General features: G+C 37.9%; 1 pseudogene; it reads left to right on the top strand.

Moving 5' to 3' along the window:
• Nucleotides 1–1,054: 1,054 nt before the first annotated feature.
• The window catches only part of LOC137028259 (uncharacterized), a 28,494-nt pseudogene continuing 3,575 nt past the window's right edge, over nt 1,055–25,973 (top strand).

Raw genomic sequence — 25,973 nt, 5'->3', positions numbered from 1 at the left:
AACATCAGGTTTCTCCTGAAAAATAAATTTTAATCTCAATGAGATTTCCTGGTAAAATAAAGGTAAATAAATAATATTTGTTGCCTGTATAGAAGAGGCCAATTTGTTTACTTATAAAAAGCCAGCCTTGCTATCACTCCCGAAACTGAATACCAGTGACAGCTGGCGGCTTCTCTACATCTGAACCAAGTTGGTCCTCTGTGCCAAGTTCCATTAATTTAAAGGATGCTGCATTGAAATAAGACCTTAGTGTCATCAAATTAAACATCTTAAAGCAAGTTCACACAACAAGAAAGCCTGCATTAAAAAAGAACAGTACAAACTACATAAAGCACGGAATGTAAGTGTAATTTCAAAAAAAAAAAAAAAAAAAAAAATGGTGCATTGTTCGAACATCTATGATTAATATACTGCTGCTTTAAAACTAACATCTCAATGTTATGAAATGATTAAAGGGTTTTTATTTAAGGTAAACTGTAAGAATTAAAACCTCACATGCTCCAGCAAAAAAAAAAAACAAAAAAAAAAAAACAAATGAATGCCAACATCTTGCTATTTTCCACTAGGACAGAGATACATTACCATATACCAAGTAGAATTACATGCCCAAATCCAGCAGGACAGTTCTGCTGAGTGTTCAGTAGTGACACTATATAAATGGGTGCCTCTGATGTTAGCACAGTGGCCCAGCAAAGGTAGGGGAGTTACACCATATGTTTGAAATTTTTTTTTTTTTTTTTTTTTTTTTTTTTTATTATTAATTTTGAATTGTGAATGCTGACTATCCTTTTTCTTTTTTTCAGAATCCTGAACTTGACACCTGCTATTTCTATCTAAGGATAATACAAGGTAAAGTGCTAAAATTGCAAGATTTCAGTCTTCTATAACTTGCCAACTGATGCTGACAATACATTGAGATCTGTTTGGAGGTTTAATTAATTAGAATCTATTTGGAGAGTTAGACTTGAATGTTACATGATGACAATTAACAAGTGAAATAAATTAAGTATAAAAGTAATTTTATGTCAATCTTTCTCAACAGTGCAGTGCAATCATGGGAGATGGTGAGATGGAGTGCTTCGGCCCGGCGGCCATTTACCTCCGGAAGCCGGAAAGAGAGAGAATAGAGGCTCAGAACACCCCCTTTGATGCCAAAACGGCATTCTTCGTGACAGATGCAGACGAGATGTACCTGAAGGGTACTCTTGTTAGTAAAGAGGGAGGAAAAGCTACTGTCAAAACGCACAGTGGGAAAGTAAGTATCATGGATAAAAACTATTTCATATGTTACTGTGTTTGAGTCTGCAGAGGTTAAATGTTCATTGATCAATGTTCATTACAGACTGTCACGGTAAAAGAAGATGAAATCTTCCCCATGAATCCTCCTAAGTTTGACAAAATGGAGGACATGGCCATGATGACCCACCTCAGTGAGCCTGCTGTGCTGTATAACCTCAAAGAGCGTTACGCAGCATGGATGATCTACGTAAGTCTAAGCAAATCATATTTTATTCTTTTATTCATGAGAGAGGGCAAAAGCATTGTTAAACTGGACTATATATCTCCGTTTCAGACCTACTCTGGCTTGTTCTGCGTCACTGTCAATCCCTACAAGTGGCTCCCAGTGTACGATTCAGTCGTTGTGGCCGGATACAGAGGCAAAAAGAGGATTGAAGCCCCGCCTCACATCTTCTCCATCTCCGACAACGCCTACCAGTTCATGCTCACTGGTAAGTGGATTCCAGAAGTCTCTCAACAAACAAGATTTATGGAAAATTTAGACAATGAAGAAAAAATGTGATTGTGCAGTTTATTCATTAGTTATTCACAAAATGTAAATAATGTGCACACACATGATAAATCCAGCTGTTTTTGCCTTTTACCGTGCATAAAATGTATAAATGTATATTTATATAGATTTTGCAGGAAACTGCAACCTATTATTTCATTCATCTGTGTGTTTATGTCAAATCCTTGAAAAAAGCAGAGTTCAGGCTACTACTATCTGCAGGGGAAGTTGGTCTTCCAACAAGTAACTTTTTAGTTTTATGCTTCAACAGCTTAGAGAGCCAAAAGTTACATAATGTAGCTTTGATGTTTAATGCTTATTTACTGCTACAGTTATAAGTTCATAGTCTGTGAGTGTACTGGGATGGGTGAAATGCAGAGCACAAATTCCAAGTATGGGACACCATACTTGGCTACACGTCACTTCACTTCATATTAAAAAGGAATGATTTTTTTTTTTTTTTATCTTTAGCACTAGCTAGTTAACCATAGCTAGCTGGTTTATCGACATTACATTCAATTAATAATTAAAATTAATAATAATAACCATTATTTAAGTATCACACATTTTATTGCATAAAAAGTTACTGAACCTCATCTATACACTTATAAATACTATATTATATACTATATGTATATATACTACAAATACTATCTTTATACATGAATGAATGACTAGAATAAATAATTATGAATGCATTTAAAATATTTTATAACACTTTATGCCTTCAAGTTAGTATAAAGTAAACCCTGTTAACATTTCATGGTGTAATTTCAGATCGTGAGAACCAGTCTGTCCTGATTACGTGAGTAAAAAGTCTTCTGAAATAAGCTGAAACGTTTTGATTATAAAGTAAATCTGTAGAATATGTATGACTAAATGATCTATTGTGAACCTCCAGTGGAGAATCTGGTGCTGGAAAGACTGTGAACACAAAACGTGTCATTCAGTACTTTGCAACTGTTGGTGCAATGTCTGGACCGAAGAAGGCAGAACCTGTTGCTGGAAAAATGCAGGTTTGTGAATATCTCTTCAAGACAATGTGATTGATAACAGTATTTGTGCTTTACCTCATAACTATCCATTGTCCTACAATTACATATAGGGATCACTGGAGGACCAAATTGTGGCAGCCAACCCTCTGCTGGAGGCTTATGGTAATGCCAAGACTGTGAGGAATGACAACTCCTCTCGTTTTGTAAGTTGAACTAATGAATCATTATAACATTATACAACTTCAGTCACACCTTCAAAGCTTCCAAACACCTGAGCTTTTGTAAATGCTTTCAATCTTCATAGGGTAAATTCATCAGGATTCACTTTGGGACCACTGGAAAACTGGCCTCAGCTGACATTGAAACTTGTGAGTAACATTGTTTTAAACCAAATAGGGCTGTGAATCACGATTCATACGTTTTCAATTTGATTCAAGAATGATTTTTGCAAATTCAGAATAATTCTATTCCTGATGATTCACATTAAAATTCAATGCGTTTCGATTATTGATTTAATTCTGCATTTTTTTAATATGAATTTATGGGATTCTTGAAATGCTTCCCCAAACATGTCTTAGTCAGGGTGTGAATTACACAGCGACCTTCAGGGGTTCAGAGAGTGAAGGAAAAAAATATATTAATGTTAATTCTTAATGATGATACATAACTTTATTTTAATAGCCTATAAAATTCTCTAGAAATTTACATAAGCCAAAATTTAAAAAGGCTTTAAAAGTATTGTTAGTTCATGTTAACTATTGTGTAGGATAGTGTTAATGTATAGGCTACACAACCTTATTAAAGTGTTCCAGGTACATTAAACATACAATGATTCCATGGAGAGACTACCCTAGATATCATGCACTTTCCCAACTAATCCTAAACTGACTTTTTTTTTTTTTTATTAAATAACCTTTTATTTAATTCATGATTCAAAAGTACATGTTTCAAGATCAATGCATATGCATCGTCAGGATTTGTAATTGATGCATTGGGAAAACGAGTGAATTGTTACACCCCTAAAAGTTTAAGATGGGTAAATCAAATGCAGTCAATGTCCTTTTTCTCCATTTTTGTCTCTAAAAAGATCTGCTGGAAAAGTCAAGAGTAACATTCCAGCTGTCTGCTGAGAGGAGCTACCACATCTTCTACCAGCTCATGACCGGACACAAGCCAGAGCTGCTCGGTGAGGAATCTACAGTATTGTGTTTCATTCATTTCCATGTTTGAGAACACTGTTAACATACTGCACATCAATTCTTTACAGAGGCCCTGCTCATCACCACCAACCCTTACGACTATCCAATGATCAGCCAGGGTGAAATCACTGTCAAGAGTATCAATGATGTGGAGGAGTTCATTGCCACAGATGTATGTGCACAACTACGTTATTATTATTTTTAGTAGTAGTAGTATTTTCATATTCTTTACAATATATCTGAGCAAACAAACATCAGAAAAATGCTAGTATAAACCGAATACTGCATGACATACAATATAAAATACCCTTCTCTTTGACCTTAATTAATAATGTGTGATTAATTTGGTCATTGTATAAACAGACAGCCATTGACATTCTGGGCTTCAATGCTGATGAGAAAATCAGCATCTACAAGCTGACAGGTGCTGTGATGCATCATGGGAACATGAAGTTCAAACAGAAGCAGAGAGAGGAGCAGGCCGAACCTGACGGCACTGAGGGTAAGACATACTATTAGCACATATTAACATATGAACATTCACTTCATTAGTACAATAATTCATAAAACTGTTCTTCCTCAGTGGCTGATAAAATCGCCTACCTCATGGGCCTCAACTCTGCTGACATGCTGAAAGCTCTGTGTTACCCCAGAGTGAAGGTCGGAAATGAGATGGTGACCAAAGGCCAGACAGTACCACAGGTGATCACTTATCTACTCTACTCGATAGATGATAAAAGCTAGAAATGTCTCAAAGACATTCAGTGTAATAATTTGATCTACACTGACCTTTGAATTTCTCAGGTGAACAACGCAGTCTCTGCGCTCTGCAAGTCTGTCTATGAGAAAATGTTCTTGTGGATGGTTGTCCGTATCAATGAGATGTTGGACACAAAACAACCAAGACAGTTCTTCATTGGTGTGCTGGACATCGCTGGATTTGAGATCTTTGATGTGAGCATCAGTTATTAAAGTCTCTGTAACAATCAGGATACAAAAGATAATAGACAACAGTAAGAACTTGTCTTTGTTTAATTAACAGTTCAACAGCTTGGAGCAGCTTTGCATCAACTTCACAAATGAGAAACTGCAACAGTTCTTCAACCACCACATGTTTGTTCTGGAGCAAGAGGAGTACAAGAAAGAAGGCATTGATTGGGAGTTCATTGACTTTGGTATGGACTTGGCTGCCTGCATTGAGCTCATTGAGAAGGTAAGAGGACATTCAGCAAATTAAAATGACTATTCATATTGTGCCTGTACTTGACCATGAATATTTCTTCAACAGCCAATGGGCATCTTCTCCATCCTTGAAGAGGAGTGCATGTTCCCCAAAGCTACAGACACAAGCTTCAAAAACAAGTTGCATGATCAGCATCTGGGCAAATGTGCAGCTTTCCAGAAGCCCAAGCCTGCCAAAGGTAAGGCAGAGGCCCACTTCTCTCTGGTGCACTACGCCGGCACTGTGGACTACAACATTGTTGGCTGGTTGGACAAGAACAAGGATCCACTGAATGACTCCGTTGTGCAACTTTACCAAAAGTCATCACTTAAAGTGCTGGCCTTCCTGTATGCTGCTCATGGAGCTGCAGAAGGTACAACCATCTGCATATCCTGAAATACTTTATGTTTTAATTATGTACAAGACACCTGCTTATATAAAAAAACAGAGAAAAGAATAAGATTTTCAGAGGGTAACACACTACGTAATCACAGATTCTAAAGTTTCATAAAAACATGACGTATCTATGCAAGATATCAATTATATTAACAGGATATTATATTAATATATATATTATATTATATTAATAGATATTATATTAACAAGATTCAATTTCAAAAACAATTTATTCATTGACAAAACAGCTGAGGGAGGCGGTGGAAAGAAGGGCAAGAAGAAGGGTGGATCCTTCCAGACAGTGTCTGCACTTTTTAGGGTAAACAGAATCTCTATTTTAATTGTGAACTTTTACACCATTAAAGATTAGACTAATGACAAACATTTCCACAGGAGAACTTGGGTAAGCTGATGACTAACCTGAGGAGCACTCACCCTCACTTTGTGCGCTGCTTGATTCCTAATGAGTCCAAGACTCCAGGTAAACTTAATCCCTAAAGACTCAAATGCATCACAGTTTTGAAAATATCTCTGGAACCTTAAGAACATTTTCTTTGCAGGTCTGATGGAGAACTTCCTGGTTATCCACCAGCTCAGGTGTAATGGTGTGCTGGAAGGTATCAGAATCTGCAGGAAAGGTTTCCCCAGCAGAATCCTCTATGGTGACTTCAAGCAGAGGTAAAGACACCTTTTTGCAACCACCAAAATAGAGATGATGCACCACCTAATCGTCATCATCTTAGAAATGTTTTTGTGGCTCCACAAGAACATAACTCTCAACTGAATATCCTCCAGATACAAAGTATTAAATGCTAGCGTCATCCCTGAGGGACAGTTCATTGACAACAAAAAGGCTTCAGAGAAACTCTTGGGCTCTATTGATGTTGACCACACCCAATACAAGTTTGGACATACCAAGGTAAGTCAGTAAATACAGTACATGGCCCAAGCAAAAAATATTTCGACTACTCCCTTCAAATTACTGGTTTGATAATTCCAGTAATTCCAAATCTTAATGCTAAATCACAGTGACATTCTAGAGAATTCAGTGCTTCCAATTCTACCGCAACAGTCTGAGGAAGAAAGAACTAGATGTTGAACATAGATACAGGGATTTGCTGGCATTCAAACACAAGACCATAAGTGAGGTCAGGCACTAGCATGGTGATGCGGTCTTGCTCACAGTCTGTGTCAGGTCTAGACTTTGTGCCAATAAAGCTACTCTACACAAGAGTATTTAAAAAAAAATAAAAAAATATATGGACCCCATTTTGTTCACGGGACACTGTCATGCCTCCCCAAGCTGTTGCATCAAAGATGAAAGGACAGAATTCTCTCAAATGTCTATAGTATAGTATAAAACATAATAGATTTTTTCCCCCACTAGAATTACTGGAATAGCCTAACTCATTTAATATAAGGGGCCATATATTGTACCCCAGGTCACATGTACATTGAAAGACTACTTGGCTTCTTCAACATTACACCACTGATATCTTCCAAATGGTCTTGTAGGTGTTCTTCAAAGCTGGTCTGTTGGGTACTCTTGAGGAGATGAGAGATGAGAAACTAGCAACACTGGTTACCATGACTCAGGCTTTGTGCCGTGGATATGTCATGAGGAAGGAGTTTGTCAAAATGATGGCGAGGAGGTATGAATGGATTTACAAAACTGTTTGGAACAACTGTTTGTTATGAAAGATTGATGATGACTAATTTACTGATTGCAATTTACACAGAGAATCCATTTATTCCATCCAATACAACATCCGCTCATTCATGAATGTGAAACATTGGCCATGGATGAAGCTCTACTTCAAGATCAAGCCTCTTCTGAAGAGTGCAGAGACTGAGAAAGAAATGGTAGCCATGAAGGAGAACTTTGAGAAAATGAAGGAGGATCTAGCAAAGGCATTAGCTAAAAAGAAAGAGCTTGAGGAGAAAATGGTGTCACTTCTTCAGGAGAAAAATGATCTTCAACTTCAAGTAGCAGCTGTGAGTATTTCACATGATACTAATATAGATGCAACAGCTATGAACATAAGCCATTAAACTACATCCATCTCAATGAACAGGAAACTGAAAACCTTTCTGATGCTGAAGAGAGATGTGAAGGTCTCATCAAAAGCAAGATCCAGCTCGAGGGAAAACTCAAAGAGGCAACCGAGAGACTGGAGGATGAGGAAGAAATTAATGCTGAACTCACTGCCAAGAAGAGGAAACTGGAGGATGAATGCTCTGAACTGAAGAAAGACATTGACGACCTGGAGCTCACCTTGGCCAAAGTGGAGAAGGAGAAACATGCAACAGAAAATAAGGTCAATCATTTTTTCACATGTTCTTCATACTGATGAATGTTCTGGATCTTGAGAATGAAAATAATGAACAATGTTTCTATTTAGGTTAAAAACCTGACGGAGGAGATGGCTTCTCAGGATGAGAGCATTGCCAAGCTGACCAAAGAGAAGAAAGCCCTCCAAGAGGCACACCAGCAGACTCTTGATGACCTTCAGGCAGAGGAAGACAAAGTCAACACTCTGACTAAATCTAAGACAAAGCTTGAGCAGCAAGTGGATGATGTAAGATGTTTGGCATGAGAACAAGAGCTTGAATCAATGCAAAATTAATTTTGCGTCTCTATACTAGAATTAAATGCTCTGGTTTCTGTAACAATAGCTTGAGGGCTCACTGGAGCAAGAGAAGAAGCTCCGTATGGACCTTGAGAGAGCCAAGAGGAAGCTTGAGGGTGATCTGAAACTGGCCCAGGAGTCCATAATGGACCTGGAGAATGACAAACAGCAATCAGATGAGAAGATCAAAAAGTAAGTGGACATCAGATGTTTGAATTTTACAAAATTGCACAAAATATATGTATATATTTTTTCTCATTTTACAAAACAATACTTTAAATACAGGAAAGACTTTGAGATCAGTCAGCTTCTCAGCAAGATTGAGGATGAACAGTCTTTGGGAGCACAGCTTCAAAAGAAGATCAAAGAACTTCAGGTAAAACTAACCCTAATCTTTTCAATGTGTTATATGAAATTGATGCATAGCTGAGAAAACCCATGTTACCAATATCACTGGGTAGTTAATTCTTCATTCTTTATTTAGGCCCGTATCGAGGAGCTGGAAGAGGAAATTGAGGCAGAGCGAGCTGCTCGTGCTAAAGTGGAGAAGCAGAGAGCTGATCTCTCCAGGGAACTTGAAGAGATCAGTGAAAGGCTTGAGGAAGCTGGTGGTGCCACTGCTGCCCAGATTGAGATGAACAAGAAGCGTGAAGCCGAATTCCAGAAGTTGCGTCGTGATCTGGAAGAGTCCACCTTGCAGCATGAAGCTACAGCCGCAGCTCTCCGAAAGAAGCAGGCAGACAGTGTGGCTGAGCTTGGAGAACAGATCGACAACCTCCAGCGGGTCAAGCAGAAGCTGGAGAAGGAGAAGAGTGAATACAAGATGGAGATTGATGACTTGACAAGCAACATGGAGGCTGTGGCTAAATCAAAGGTAATTTCACTAGAGGATCATTAAATATAAAAGCATCTTACAAACATCTGTATATAACCTTCATATAACCTATAAAATCTCTTTAGGCTAATTTAGAGAAGATGTGCCGTACCCTGGAAGACCAGCTAAGTGAAATCAAGGCCAAGAGTGATGAAAATATTCGTCAGTTGAATGACATGAATGCACAACGTGCAAGACTTCAGACTGAAAATGGTAAGAAAGAGTAAGCTGAACATGTAAAAACCTCAAAGAATTGAGTAAAAAAGTTTGTATGTTATTATATTTCATGGTAATATCTGTAACCTGTTCCCAAGGTGAATTTAGTCGTCAACTGGAAGAGAAAGAAGCACTTGTTTCACAATTAACTAGAGGAAAACAGGCTTATACACAACAAATTGAGGAACTCAAAAGACATATTGAGGAAGAAGTCAAGGTAAAGTTATACATAATTTGATCATCTAAACCATTGTGTGACTGGTAAACTCAAAAAGTTCTGCCTGATAGGCCAAGAACGCTCTGGCCCATGCGGTTCAGTCTGCTCGCCATGACTGTGATTTGCTCAGAGAGCAGTATGAGGAAGAGCAGGAGGCCAAAGCTGAACTCCAGCGTGGAATGTCTAAGGCCAACAGTGAGGTGGCTCAGTGGAGAACAAAATATGAGACTGATGCCATCCAACGCACTGAGGAGCTTGAGGAATCCAAGTAAATACATCATTGGGAAAAGTCTTCAGTATGCTACATTTAATTTAACAAATATTAATAAGATTTCTTCATTTCAAATCACTTTCCTCAGGAAAAAGCTGGCCCAGCGTCTGCAGGAAGCTGAAGAATCCATTGAAGCGGTAAACTCCAAGTGTGCCTCTCTGGAAAAGACCAAACAGAGACTGCAGGGTGAAGTAGAAGATCTCATGATTGATGTGGAGAGGGCAAATGCATTGGCAGCCAACCTTGACAAGAAGCAGAGAAACTTTGACAAGGTAAAAAGACACGGATAACCTGTAAACATAAACCATGAATTCTGGACTTTACTAATTTAATGATGACCCCATTTCTTTCATTATCAGGTGCTAGCAGAGTGGAAACAGAAGTATGAGGAAAGTCAGGCTGAACTAGAAGGTGCTCAGAAAGAAGCTCGTTCTCTCAGCACTGAGCTTTTCAAAATGAAGAACTCCTATGAGGAAGCTCTTGACCACCTGGAGACCCTGAAGAGGGAGAACAAGAATCTGCAACGTAATGCAACTTTTATTTATATAGCCAAAATGAAAAAAGATATGCATCAAAACAGAAACTCTTACACTTGTGAAAATCTTACACTTTAAACTCTTTTAGAGGAGATTTCTGACCTCACTGAACAGCTTGGAGAGACTGGAAAGAGCATTCATGAGTTAGAGAAAGCCAAGAAGACTGTGGAGTCTGAGAAATCAGAGATCCAGACTGCACTTGAAGAAGCTGAGGTGCCATTCCTTTGCTATAATACTAATATTATGATACCATAGCTTTAAATAATATTGAAACATTGAATATGGAATGGTTCTAAACTTTAAATGAAAATCTTAATGTGTGCTAATTATTTAGTTCTTAAACCTTCAGAAATGTACTGCTATCACTCTAGAGGCTACAGTATATTGTGACAAATGTAAAAAGTAAGTCAATTGTTTCCTTTTGTCCTTGTAGGGCACCCTGGAACATGAAGAGTCCAAGATTCTTCGTGTGCAACTGGAGCTGAACCAGGTGAAGAGTGAGATTGACAGGAAGCTTTCTGAGAAGGATGAGGAGATGGAACAGATCAAGAGGAACAGCCAAAGAGTGATCGATTCCATGCAGAGCACTCTGGACTCTGAGGTCAGGAGCAGAAATGATGCCCTGAGAGTCAAAAAGAAGATGGAGGGAGATCTGAATGAGATGGAGATCCAGCTGAGTCATGCCAACCGCCAGGCTGCTGAGGCCCAGAAACAGCTCAGGAACGTCCAAGGCCAACTCAAGGTTTCTTTCTGTAGAATGTGGGATTGCAATAAATATTAAATGTTTGACAATATGAATATGAAACATGAATTAACCAAAGCATGACAACTAACAAAGAAAGAATGTTGCCACAGGATGCCCAGCTGCACCTTGATGACGCTCTCAGAGGACAGGAGGACATGAAGGAGCAGGTGGCCATGGTGGAGCGCAGGAATAACCTGATGCAAGCAGAGATTGAGGAGCTGAGAGCTGCACTGGAGCAAACAGAGAGAGGCCGCAAAGTGGCGGAGCAGGAGCTGGTTGATGCCAGCGAGCGTGTGGGACTGCTGCACTCACAAGTACAAACAATTACTAAATACCAGGAACAAATTCAGGATACATGATAAACTGTAGACACTGTAGACTAACTGCTTACATCCCACAGAATACAAGTCTTATTAACACCAAGAAGAAGCTTGAGGCTGATCTGGTCCAGGTTCAAGGTGAGGTGGATGATTCAGTCCAGGAGGCCAGAAATGCAGAGGAGAAGGCCAAGAAGGCCATCACTGATGTGAGTGTTTACATTCTGCTTCTCTATTCCAGTTTAAACAGTTATTTGCATTGTTTTTAGATGCATGTGGTAACAAATGGAAGGTCATGAAAGGTAATTCTATCTATATTGGTTAGTTCATTTTAACTGGCTTATATTTCAGGCTGCCATGATGGCTGAGGAGCTGAAGAAGGAGCAGGACACCAGTGCTCACCTGGAGAGGATGAAGAAGAACCTGGAGGTGACTGTCAAAGACCTGCAGCACCGTCTGGATGAGGCTGAAAGTCTGGCCATGAAGGGTGGAAAGAAACAGCTCCAGAAACTGGAGTCCAGGGTAAATTTGAGTGTTAGGAACAAAACACATTTTTAGATGTACTGGTCATGCCAGAGATTTGACAGGTGAAACAATAACTCTCTACTGAAGGTGCGTGAGTTAGAGTCTGAAGTTGAAGCTGAGCAGAGGCGTGGTGCAGATGCTGTGAAAGGAGTGCGCAAGTATGAGAGGAGGGTGAAGGAGCTCACCTACCAGGTAAAACTACCGAGGAATTAGAAATTCACCACCTTTTTTATAATAACATACTTTAACTAAGACCATGTCCAATATTTACTCCCAAAGACTGAGGAAGACAAGAAGAACGTGATCCGACTGCAGGATCTGGTAGACAAGCTGCAGCTGAAAGTGAAGGCCTACAAGCGCCAGGCTGAAGAAGCTGTAAGTCTAATATCAAATGTCTGGAGCGTGAAGTTTTAGTATTGACAAAAGTGTCCAGTGCCATGAATGCACTGCCATGAAAAGGGTTGGATATCTTGTGTAATCGTAACAGGAGGAGCAGGCCAACACTCACCTGTCCAGGTACAGGAAGGTGCAGCATGAGCTGGAAGAGGCTCAGGAGCGCGCTGACATCGCTGAGTCCCAGGTCAACAAGCTGAGGGCCAAGAGCCGTGAGGTCGGGAAGGTAACAACTGATGATCATCTAGAACTCTGAAAGGTTACTTTTTATATATATTTATGAAACACTTTCCACAGAATCTAATTAAATTATTTTGCATCTTCAAGAGTAAAGATGAAGAATGAAGACAAAAAAGAACACCTTCAAGCAAGCATATGATATGACTGACTTGTGTTGAGTTTTGTGTCTCCAATAAAATGGCAAATTTTGACTTTGTTGTCCTTTATTTTTTCTACTTTCAAACTATAATACATAATCACTTTTTCAAAGACAAACAGCCTGTATATGACAGTTTAATCTCGACTGATTGATTCATAAATCACCTTATTAAATCATTAGCATAATCATCTAATCATCAATAATAAATCCAAAATAATATTTATAGTATAGTTATAAAACATAATATAATTAATATTTACATTCATCCATTAGCTGATTTCATTTTTATTTTTTTTTTTTGCTAAAACGGCATCATTAACAATATTAAATTATGTTTAAATTAATTCAGAGTAAGCAAAAATCACCCAGATGACCTACTACTTCCGGCGAGATTCTGAAGTGTGCATACAATAAACATTTTACTATAGGCTACGGGAGAGGATTTGTGAAAGGCAGTGAAGTGACACAACTGACGCCATAGGTCACATGACAATGATAACATGATGAATGTAGTACATCCGGATTATATTCATACTACACACATTCATACAATAGATAACATACTTTTTAGAGCATACAAAGTGAGTAATTATTCAAAATAAGCCTGTATTCATTTGATACACAAGCATAGCGAACTGAAAGACCCTGGCCTAAAGCTGTTAGCACAGATATACGTAAACCGACAGACAGACAGATAGATAGAATAGAAGGTGCAGAGGTGCATTCATCAGTACCTTGAATCTGTTGCGAGCATCAGCTGGCAACTAGTGCAAGTTTATGATAAAAGGTGTGATGTGCGCTCTCTTCTGCTTGTTATAGACCACTCTTGCTGCTGCATTCTGGATCAGTTGCAGAGGTTTGACAGTGCAGTAGTCCAGTCTGGATAGAACAAAAGTGTGGACAGGGAGTTGTGAGAAAACCTTTCAAAAACAATATAAATTTAAATAAATATATATAAATAAATAAATATATATTTTTATATACAAAAAGGATTTATAAGTAAACAAAACACAACAGACCATTAAGAACAGGCTTTATCTCAGCAGCTCCTTAAACTTTATTACTTATATTAAGATAAGATTTCAAAGTTTTATTCTGAAAATATTAATTCCCTTTTAAATTTGAGAAACCGCCCAGAAATGACAGGATATTTATGACATTGCTCCCCACTTCCTACAGCTCATGTTGAAAGGTTTAGTATCAAATAATTTACTATTTGGGTGTATGTGCTAGTATGGGGTTGGAATTGTTACATTATTCCATATAAATAGATTGATATTCACAAATAAATGTAATGAGATTCAAAAAATAAAAAAATAAATGAGATTTGCAAATACTTTTTTTGTTTTGTTTTTTTACAAATGTAACAAATACAACTCTGCCTGGCATTCATTTGGGGATCATTTTCTGTGCATTTGTGGATTGGTACTTTGTTCATTGAGCTGAAGTACTGTTTGTGTTGGTTCTCTTTTGGAACAACTTGGTTCCAAAAGATTATTGGAGTTTATGGCTTCTTTATATTTCCATTAGGATCAGAGAATCAGGACAAACTAAGGATTGTACACAAATTATGATAATGTATATGAAATCAATAACACCCTCTCTATACTGGATGCAAGTGTTGTGACACAGTGCGTCTAAAGCAAATAGTTCCCATTATTTTAACCCTCTGGGGTCTGAAGCTGATTTGGGGTCCTAGAGTAGTTTTGACATGCCCTGACATTTGTGATTTTTTCAGTTGCATATAAACATAATAATGACAAAAGTATCATTACACTATTCAGCACAAACTAGGCTACATGTGTGTTAATATGTGAGCAACAAGTATGACCATGACTGTATTTTTGAGAGAATTACATATATGCATGGTTTTTGAAAAAAAGTCACTGAAATAAGACCTCAAAACATACTAAACATTTTTTCAACAAGCCTTTGAGAACTGAATATTTTAGTCAAGAGTTTTGCTTCAAAATGAAAATGAAAATGTGAGAATCTTTCCGATCACCTCAGAATTTGCATCTGAATAGCGCCCGTCGGTGTGACCACATTAGTGGATAGTGAGCTGACTCGTGAACGACTAACATCTCTCTATTTTCAAACAGATTACATAAACAGAGAATATTTGTTTTCAATTATACTTACAAAATTTAAAACCTGACATTTCAATGTTTCTTTAGACTCATGTTTGTGTGATAAGTATTCTCTAAGTTACTTCATTTTCTGAGGACTATCAGAATGGACTTCATTGAAAAAGAGACTGCAGCTCGTGCATCATGTTAGTTTTCTTTATTATGCAAAAAGCACAACATTTTGTTTTTACTGTGAGTGTACAAAAATAAATGACGACATTCCACAGTTTTTAATAATATATAACTCTTACTTCTATGTCCAAAATTGACAGAGTATTTTGAGTCTCTTTCGCACTGGTAAGAAAAAACCGAGGTGGTATCGCCGGAGTGACCACCTGAGTGTTAAATGATCAGTGATACTCTCTACACTGGACACAGCGCAGCTCGACACGTTGATTTACTGACAGTAAACAAATGCCCCTTCTACTTCTTAAGTACTACACACACTTGCGCTAATTTACACGGAGGACAAATGATTCACACATTCGCAGTGTAGACAGCCTCGCACGGGGTACACGATGTAAGACATGGCACAATGGCTGGTTCTGCCTTTTAAAGCACAATTGCGGACAGATATAAGACATAATATCATGTATTATACCAAATATGAGCCCAAATGACCATCAGTGATGTAACAGTACAAACCTCAGCATATCTGCAGCAAACTTGCATGGCTATTACTAGGTTGATTATTCATTAGTCAGCTACTTATTGATGCTTTTCTGTGTAATATTGAATAATGTGACGCTTCCATAATGTATTTTTCTCATAACAGAGATGCAAAGTGCGGTTTCTCTGGAATTTTCAAAGGCTCATAAAATATAATACTTTGGCTTGGCTTGATACACAGTCTAATGGTCTGTAACAAAATCCAAATTTTTTACATCTTTTACTGTACCAATTTTATGGGCCTTACACTTCCAATTTGACCCAATGTAGATGAATGAGCAAAGTTATTTCAGGGAAAGACCTGTTATCACTGTAAAACTGCTTTGACACAGTCAGCATTGTAAAAAGCGCTATATAAATAAAGGTGACTTGGCTAGTTTTGAATTTAAACTTCAGAGACAATTTTACGAAAGGCATAGCAAAATAACTGTCATTTCCTTAAAGAATAATGAAAGAACAATATGTTCTATATACTACCTTACACCTAGTGTTATTAGACAAAACATTTACTGTATGCTCATATTTAAGTCAAACTAGTGCCTCAAACTCTTCTGAATGCAGTTAATGGAATAGAACAAACAGAAACATAAACATTCACATTACTTTTTTTTTTGATTTAAGGTAAATTAAAAATGAAGCAGAAGACTTACCGACAGTTTCCATCAAGCCTTCACTGCTGCTTGTATGGACAAGTGACCTAATCCTCATAATACAAACAGCAGCTCCCGCTGTACTATAATTATGATTTGTCCATATAAGCACATGCTGTTTATAACTTTGAGAGTCATAATATCACATAATATCACAGTCCAGTTTACTTCATGACATGACTACTGAGATTTAATAGCCCAATAAAAAAAATCTGTCAGAGATATTATTTTCATTTGGAAGGATGACTTGTTACCATCCATATGGTAATAAATCTTAGAGATTTTTTAGATTTTAATTTTATCTCCTGCTGGCAAAAGTTGGGAGAATTCTTGGAAAACCAGCCAAGCTGTCCTCTCTGCCCCTGGCTCATGTGATCACTAACAACACTGACATCAAACCTTAATTGCAATGAAAATGAACAACGGGAACAGACAAAGCAGTTTTAACTGATATATAAACTCTAAGTTACAAGTCTTGATGTCACCTGAAACAGAATACCGGTGACATTTGACTGCTTCTTTGCATCTGAGAGTTTCTCTGCTGTGCCAAGTTCCAATAGTTTTAAAGTTGGTACACTGAAATAAGACCTCAACAACATCAAATTAAACTTATCAAACAGGTAATGCATTTGTAGTAAAAAATCTAATATCTACAAGAGTTACAATCTAAAAAAACATGGACTGTGACAAACTTTTATGCCATGTCTATTAACCCAACACCCATTATCTGTGTGTACTAATATAACGATATTCCTCGTATTAGATGAATGACAACATCTTCCAATTTCCTCCCCGGAACAGAGAAACATCACACCAAGTAAAATAACATGACCAAATCTGTCTGGACAGTTCTGCTGAGTGCTCAGTAATGACACTATATAAACGGCATCCACAGACCCCCAAAGACTAACAGTGACCAGGCTAAGGTGGGGGAACTGCACATTTTAATTTGACAGCTTCATTTTAATATAAGAATTAATGTAGAATGCCTGAGTGATCTTAATCAAATGATGTATACTAACCCATAATGGAAGATGCTAACACACTTCACTGACTATCTCTTGATCTTTTTCAGAATCCATAAATTGACAGCTGCTTTTTTTCCCTCTCGGAGCATCATAAAAGGTAAACTAATACAAGGTACATTTACTGATAAGTAACTGATTACAACATTGTGATGATAATGACAAGATGACCAGTATATAATGTGAAATCCTGAGAAAAGTAGAGAGGTAATACTAAGCAGAGTTAAGGTGAATATTTTACTCCACAGTGCAATCATGGGAGATGGTGAGATGGAGTGCTTCGGCCCGGCGGCCGTTTTCCTCCGGAAGCCGGAAAGAGAGAGAATAGAGGCTCAGAACACCCCCTTTGATGCCAAAACAGCATTCTTCGTGACAGATGCAGACGAGATGTACCTGAAGGGTACTCTTGTTAGTAAAGAGGGAGGAAAAGCTACTGTCAAAACGCACAGTGGGAAAGTAAGTATCATGGATAAAAACTATTTCATATGTTACTGTGTTTGAGTCTGCAGAGGTTAAATGTTCATTGATCAATGTTCATTACAGACTGTCACGGTAAAAGAAGATGAAATCTTCCCCATGAATCCTCCCAAGTTTGACAAAATGGAGGACATGGCCATGATGACCCACCTCAGTGAGCCTGCTGTGCTGTTTAACCTCAAAGAGCGTTACGCAGCATGGATGATCTACGTAAGTCTAAGCAAATCATATTTTATTCTTTTATTCATGAGAGAGGGCAAAAGCATTGTTAAACTGGACTATATATCTCCGTTTCAGACCTACTCTGGCTTGTTCTGCGTCACTGTCAATCCCTACAAGTGGCTCCCAGTGTACGATTCAGTCGTTGTGGCCGGATACAGAGGCAAAAAGAGGATTGAAGCCCCGCCTCACATCTTCTCCATCTCCGACAACGCCTACCAGTTCATGCTCACTGGTAAGTGGATTCCAGAAGTCTCTCAACAAACAAGATTTATGGAAAATTTAGACAATGAAGAAAAAATGTGATTGTGCAGTTTATTCATTAGTTATTCACAAAATGTAAATAATGTGCACACACATGATAAATCCAGCTGTTTTTGCCTTTTACCGTGCATAAAATGTATAAATGTATATTTATATAGATTTTGCAGGAAACTGCAACCTATTATTTCATTCATCTGTGTGTTTATGTCAAATCCTTGAAAAAAGCAGAGTTCAGGCTACTACTATCTGCAGGGGAAGTTGGTCTTCCAACAAGTAACTTTTTAGTTTTATGCTTCAACAGCTTAGAGAGCCAAAAGTTACATAATGTAGCTTTGATGTTTAATGCTTATTTACTGCTACAGTTATAAGTTCATAGTCTGTGAGTGTACTGGGATGGGTGAAATGCAGAGCACAAATTCCAAGTATGGGACACCATACTTGGCTACACGTCACTTCACTTCATATTAAAAAGGAATGATTTTTTTTTTTTTATCTTTAGCACTAGCTAGTTAACCATAGCTAGCTGGTTTATCGACATTACATTCAATTAATAATTAAAATTAATAATAATAACCATTATTTAAGTATCACACATTTTATTGCATAAAAAGTTACTGAACCTCATCTATACACTTATAAATACTATATTATATACTATATGTATATATACTACAAATACTATCTTTATACATGAATGAATGACTAGAATAAATAATTATGAATGCATTTAAAATATTTTATAACACTTTATGCCTTCAAGTTAGTATAAAGTAAACCCTGTTAACATTTCATGGTGTAATTTCAGATCGTGAGAACCAGTCTGTCCTGATTACGTGAGTAAAAAGTCTTCTGAAATAAGCTGAAACGTTTTGATTATAAAGTAAATCTGTAGAATATGTATGACTAAATGATCTATTGTGAACCTCCAGTGGAGAATCTGGTGCTGGAAAGACTGTGAACACAAAACGTGTCATTCAGTACTTTGCAACTGTTGGTGCAATGTCTGGACCGAAGAAGGCAGAACCTGTTGCTGGAAAAATGCAGGTTTGTGAATATCTCTTCAAGACAATGTGATTGATAACAGTATTTGTGCTTTACCTCATAACTATCCATTGTCCTACAATTACATATAGGGATCACTGGAGGACCAAATTGTGGCAGCCAACCCTCTGCTGGAGGCTTATGGTAATGCCAAGACTGTGAGGAATGACAACTCCTCTCGTTTTGTAAGTTGAACTAATGAATCATTATAACATTATACAACTTCAGTCACACCTTCAAAGCTTCCAAACACCTGAGCTTTTGTAAATGCTTTCAATCTTCATAGGGTAAATTCATCAGGATTCACTTTGGGACCACTGGAAAACTGGCCTCAGCTGACATTGAAACTTGTGAGTAACATTGTTTTAAACCAAATAGGGCTGTGAATCACGATTCATACGTTTTCAATTTGATTCAAGAATGATTTTTGCAAATTCAGAATAATTCTATTCCTGATGATTCACATTAAAATTCAATGCGTTTCGATTATTGATTTAATTCTGCATTTTTTTAATATGAATTTATGGGATTCTTGAAATGCTTCCCCAAACATGTCTTAGTCAGGGTGTGAATTACACAGCGACCTTCAGGGGTTCAGAGAGTGAAGGAAAAAAATATATTAATGTTAATTCTTAATGATGATACATAACTTTATTTTAATAGCCTATAAAATTCTCTAGAAATTTACATAAGCCAAAATTTAAAAAGGCTTTAAAAGTATTGTTAGTTCATGTTAACTATTGTGTAGGATAGTGTTAATGTATAGGCTACACAACCTTATTAAAGTGTTCCAGGTACATTAAACATACAATGATTCCATGGAGAGACTACCCTAGATATCATGCACTTTCCCAACTAATCCTAAACTGACTTTTTTTTTTTTTTATTAAATAACCTTTTATTTAATTCATGATTCAAAAGTACATGTTTCAAGATCAATGCATATGCATCGTCAGGATTTGTAATTGATGCATTGGGAAAACGAGTGAATTGTTACACCCCTAAAAGTTTAAGATGGGTAAATCAAATGCAGTCAATGTCCTTTTTCTCCATTTTTGTCTCTAAAAAGATCTGCTGGAAAAGTCAAGAGTAACATTCCAGCTGTCTGCTGAGAGGAGCTACCACATCTTCTACCAGCTCATGACCGGACACAAGCCAGAGCTGCTCGGTGAGGAATCTACAGTATTGTGTGTTTCATTCATTTCCATGTTTGAGAACACTGTTAACATACTGCACATCAATTCTTTACAGAGGCCCTGCTCATCACCACCAACCCTTACGACTATCCAATGATCAGCCAGGGTGAAATCACTGTCAAGAGTATCAATGATGTGGAGGAGTTCATTGCCACAGATGTATGTGCACAACTACATTATTATTATTTTTAGTAGTAGTAGTATTTTCATATTCTTTACAATATATCTGAGCAAACAAACATCAGAAAAATGCTAGTATAAACCGAATACTGCATGACATACAATATAAAATACCCTTCTCTTTGACCTTAATTAATAATGTGTGATTAATTTGGTCATTGTATAAACAGACAGCCATTGACATTCTGGGCTTCAACGCTGATGAGAAAATCAGCATCTACAAGCTGACAGGTGCTGTGATGCATCATGGGAACATGAAGTTCAAACAGAAGCAGAGAGAGGAGCAGGCCGAACCTGACGGCACTGAGGGTAAGATGTACTATTAGCACATATTAACATATGAACATTCACTTCATTAGTACAATAATTCATAAAACTGTTCTTCCTCAGTGGCTGATAAAATCGCCTACCTCATGGGCCTCAACTCTGCTGACATGCTGAAAGCTCTGTGTTACCCCAGAGTGAAGGTCGGAAATGAGATGGTGACCAAAGGCCAGACAGTACCACAGGTGATCACTTATCTACTCAAATAAATTTAGAAATGTCTCAAGACATTCATATTTGTCTTGAGAAGTGAACGTGTAATGATTTGATCTACACTGACCTTTGAACTTCTCAGGTGAACAACGCAGTCTCTGCGCTCTGCAAGTCTGTCTATGAGAAAATGTTCTTGTGGATGGTCATCCGTATCAATGAGATGTTGGACACAAAACAACCAAGACAGTTCTTCATTGGTGTGCTGGACATCGCTGGATTTGAGATCTTTGATGTGAGCATCAGTTATTAAAGTCTCTGTAACAATCAGGATACAAAAGATAATAGACAACAGTAAGAACTTGTCTTTGTTTAATTATCAGTTCAACAGCTTGGAGCAGCTTTGCATCAACTTCACAAATGAGAAACTGCAACAGTTCTTCAACCACCACATGTTTGTTCTGGAGCAAGAGGAGTACAAGAAAGAAGGAATTGAATGGGAGTTCATTGACTTTGGTATGGACTTGGCTGCCTGCATTGAGCTCATTGAGAAGGTAAGAGGACATTCAGCAAATTAAAATGACTATTCATATTGTCCCTGTACTTGAGCATGAATATTTCTTCAACAGCCAATGGGCATCTTCTCCATCCTTGAAGAGGAGTGCATGTTCCCCAAAGCTACAGACACAAGCTTCAAAAACAAGTTGCATGATCAGCATCTGGGCAAATGTGCAGCTTTCCAGAAGCCCAAGCCTGCCAAAGGTAAGGCAGAGGCCCACTTCTCTCTGGTGCACTACGCCGGCACTGTGGACTACAACATTGCTGGCTGGTTGGACAAGAACAAGGATCCACTGAATGACTCTGTTGTGCAACTCTACCAAAAGTCATCACTCAAAGTGCTGGCCTTCCTGTATGCCTCTCATGGAGCTGCTGAAGGTACCAACATCTGCATTTCCTTTGAGTTTTTTTTTTCAGTACAAGACACATGCTTATATAAAAAAACAGAAACAAATAAGATTTTCATATTTTCATGTGATCACAGATTCTAAAGTTTCATGAAAAATGTGACATATCTATGCAAGATAACAAATAGATTTCAAGATTCAAATAGAGATTAATTGAAGGGTTTAATGGAAAGCAACACAAGATGAATAAAGACATTTTTTATCGACATAAAACAGCTGAGGGAGGCGGTGGAAAGAAGAAGAAGAAGGGTGGTTCCTTCCAGACTGTCTCTGCACTTTTTAGGGTAAACAGATTCTCTCTTTTAATGAAGGAGGTGACATTTTTCTCTAATAAGGATTATACTAATGACAAATATTTCCACAGGAGAACTTGGGTAAGCTGATGACAAACCTGAGGAGCACTCACCCTCACTTTGTGCGCTGCTTGATTCCTAATGAGTCCAAAACTCCAGGTAAACTTAATCCCTGAAGACTAAAACGTTTTGAAAATATCTCTGGAACCTTAAGAATATTTTCATTGCAGGTCTGATGGAGAACTTCCTGGTTATCCACCAGCTCAGGTGTAATGGTGTGCTGGAAGGTATCAGAATCTGCAGGAAGGGTTTCCCCAGCAGAATCCTCTATGGTGACTTCAAGCAGAGGTAAAGAAACCTTTTTGCAACCACCTAATTAGACAAGATGCACCACCTGATCATCATCATCATCTTATGAATATTTTTCACGAGAACATGACTCTCCCCTGAATGTCCTCTAGATACAAAGTATTAAATGCTAGCGTCATCCCTGAGGGACAGTTCATTGACAACAAAAAGGCTTCAGAGAAACTCTTGGGCTCTATTGATGTTGACCACACCCAATACAAGTTTGGACACACCAAGGTGATCAAACCCTACTAACCCTAAATCAAAAGTATATGGACACTCAAAAATGTAAATTCTGTTATTGACTCACTTTCATGTTGTACCATTGTTTTTCTTTTGTGGAACACGAGAAGATATTTGAAAAATGTTTTTTCTCTATACAATGAAAGTAATTGTGGTCCAAGTTAAATACCCTGAGTACATTTTTACATACATTTTTTGGGTGAAGCATCCCTTTAAGGTCAGGCACTGACGTGGTGATGGGTCTGGATTACAGTCGGCATTGTAATTCATCTTAAATGTGTTCAATTTGTGTTCGGATTGAGGCTTTGTGCCAGTCCAGTTCACACCAGGCTTAGTAAACATACTTTGTGCACAGAGACATTGTTATGCCTCCCCAAACAGTTGAGTCAAAGTTGAAAGCACAGAACTCTCGAGAATGTCATTGTATATTATAGAATACAATAGATTTATTTTCACATCTACTCTAACATCTACTTGGCTTCTTTAAAACTACTATTTTCCAAATGTTCTTGTAGGTGTTCTTCAAAGCTGGTCTGTTGGGTACTCTTGAGGAGATGAGAGATGAGAAACTAGCAACACTGGTTACCATGACTCAGGCTTTGTGCCGTGGATATGTCATGAGGAAGGAGTTTGTCAAAATGATGGCGAGGAGGTATGAATGAACTTACAAAACTGTTTGAAACAACTGTTTGTTATGAAAGATTGATAATGACTAATTTACTGACTGCAATTTACACAGAGAATCCATTTATTCCATCCAATACAACATCCGCTCATTCATGAATGTGAAACATTGGCCATGGATGAAGCTCTACTTCAAGATCAAGCCTCTTCTGAAGAGTGCAGAGACTGAGAAAGAAATGGTAGCCATGAAGGAGAACTTTGAGAAAATGAAGGAGGATCTAGCAAAGGCATTAGCTAAAAAGAAAGAGCTTGAGGAGAAAATGGTGTCACTTCTTCAGGAGAAAAATGATCTTCAACTGCAAGTAGCAGCTGTGAGTATTTCAGTTCTTATTGATCCTAATTTATTTTTCATTTTTTATTTATTTATTTCTTTTTAGTTAACATGGACATTGCACATTAATAAAATATTTCTGTAAATGCACCTGAATACCTGGACAGAATGTTACAAGTCACCCTAGAAATAAATATGTGGTTAAAATACATACTAGTAATTTAAACAAAAACATAACACACTACATAAAAAACATCTATCAATAAAACAACTCAATAAAATAGAAACAAATAAAAAACAATAGCAGGACAGCCAGCAGGTGTAAATTCTAATGTTGACAGAGCTGATTATTAATAAACAATTTCTTTACCTGAACTCTAAATAGTTTAGAACTCTAAGTTTAGAATCAATCAATACTCCAATGTATTTATAATGAGAAAATACCTGCAGCCTCACCCCAGACACAAAAACATCTGGCTCATTACTGATACTGTGTGACTTAGAAGAAAAAAACATACTTACTGTTTTAGACATGTTTAGTTGTAAACATATTTCCTTTAATCATGCGGTTACATTAACCATTGAATTTGTAAGTTCATTAGAAACTTGCGTCAAACTATTACCATATAAATATAGATGCAACAGTTATGAACATAAGCCATTCAACTACATATATCTCAATAAACAGGAAACTGAAAACCTCTCTGATGCTGAAGAGAGATGTGAAGGTCTCATCAAAAGCAAGATCCAGCTCGAGGGAAAACTCAAAGAGGCAACCGAGAGACTGGAGGATGAGGAGGAAATCAATGCTGAACTCACTGCCAAGAAGAGGAAACTGGAGGACGAATGCTCTGAACTGAAGAAAGACATCGATGACCTGGAGCTCACCTTGGCCAAAGTGGAGAAGGAGAAACATGCAACAGAAAATAAGGTCAATCATCTTTTCATATGTTCTTCACACTAATGATTGTTCATTGTTTTCATTCTCGAGATCCTGAACAATGTTTCTATTTAGGTTAAAAACCTGACGGAGGAGATGGCTTCTCAGGATGAGAGCATTGCCAAGCTGACCAAAGAGAAGAAAGCTCTCCAAGAGGCACACCAGCAGACTCTTGATGACCTTCAGGCAGAGGAAGACAAAGTCAACACTCTGACTAAATCTAAGACAAAGCTTGAGCAGCAAGTGGATGATGTAAGATGTTTGGCATGAGAACAAGAGCTTGAATCAATGCAAAATTAATTTTGCGTCTCTATACTAGAATTAAATGCTCTGGTTTCTGTAACAATAGCTTGAGGGCTCACTGGAGCAAGAGAAGAAGCTCCGTATGGACCTTGAGAGAGCCAAGAGGAAGCTTGAGGGTGATCTGAAACTGGCCCAGGAGTCCATAATGGACCTGGAGAATGACAAACAGCAATCAGATGAGAAGATCAAAAAGTGAGTGGATTTTATTATTCACACAATTACACAAAATTAGTATTTTACACATTTTACAAAACAATATTTTAAATACAGGAAAGACTTTGAGATTAGTCAGTTTCTCAGCAAGATTGAGGATGAACAGTCTTTGGGAGCACAGCTTCAGAAGAAGATAAAAGAACTTCAGGTAACACTAACCATAATCTTTTCAATATGAAACTATGAAGTAGATGCATAGCTGGGAAAACCCATGTTACCAGTATCACTGGGTAGTTAATATTTCGTTCTTTATTTAGGCCCGTATCGAGGAGCTAGAAGAGGAAATTGAGGCAGAGCGAGCTGCTCGTGCTAAAGTGGAGAAGCAGAGAGCTGATGTCTCCAGGGAACTTGAAGAGATCAGTGAGAGGCTTGAGGAAGCTGGTGGTGCCACTGCTGCCCAGATTGAGATGAACAAGAAGCGTGAAGCCGAATTCCAGAAGTTGCGTCGTGATCTGGAAGAGTCCACCTTGCAGCATGAATCTACGGCTGCAGCTCTCCGAAAGAAGCAGGCAGACAGTGTGGCTGAGCTTGGAGAACAGATCGACAACCTCCAGCGGGTCAAGCAGAAGCTGGAGAAGGAGAAGAGTGAATACAAGATGGAGATTGATGACTTGACAAGCAACATGGAGGCTGTGGCTAAATCAAAGGTAATTTCACTAGAGGTTCATTAAATATAAAAGCATCT

Source organism: Chanodichthys erythropterus, chromosome 10, assembly GCF_024489055.1.
Source record: "Chanodichthys erythropterus isolate Z2021 chromosome 10, ASM2448905v1, whole genome shotgun sequence".
Taxonomy (NCBI): domain Eukaryota; kingdom Metazoa; phylum Chordata; class Actinopteri; order Cypriniformes; family Xenocyprididae; genus Chanodichthys; species Chanodichthys erythropterus.
This window is presented reverse-complemented; position numbering and strand designations above follow the sequence as displayed.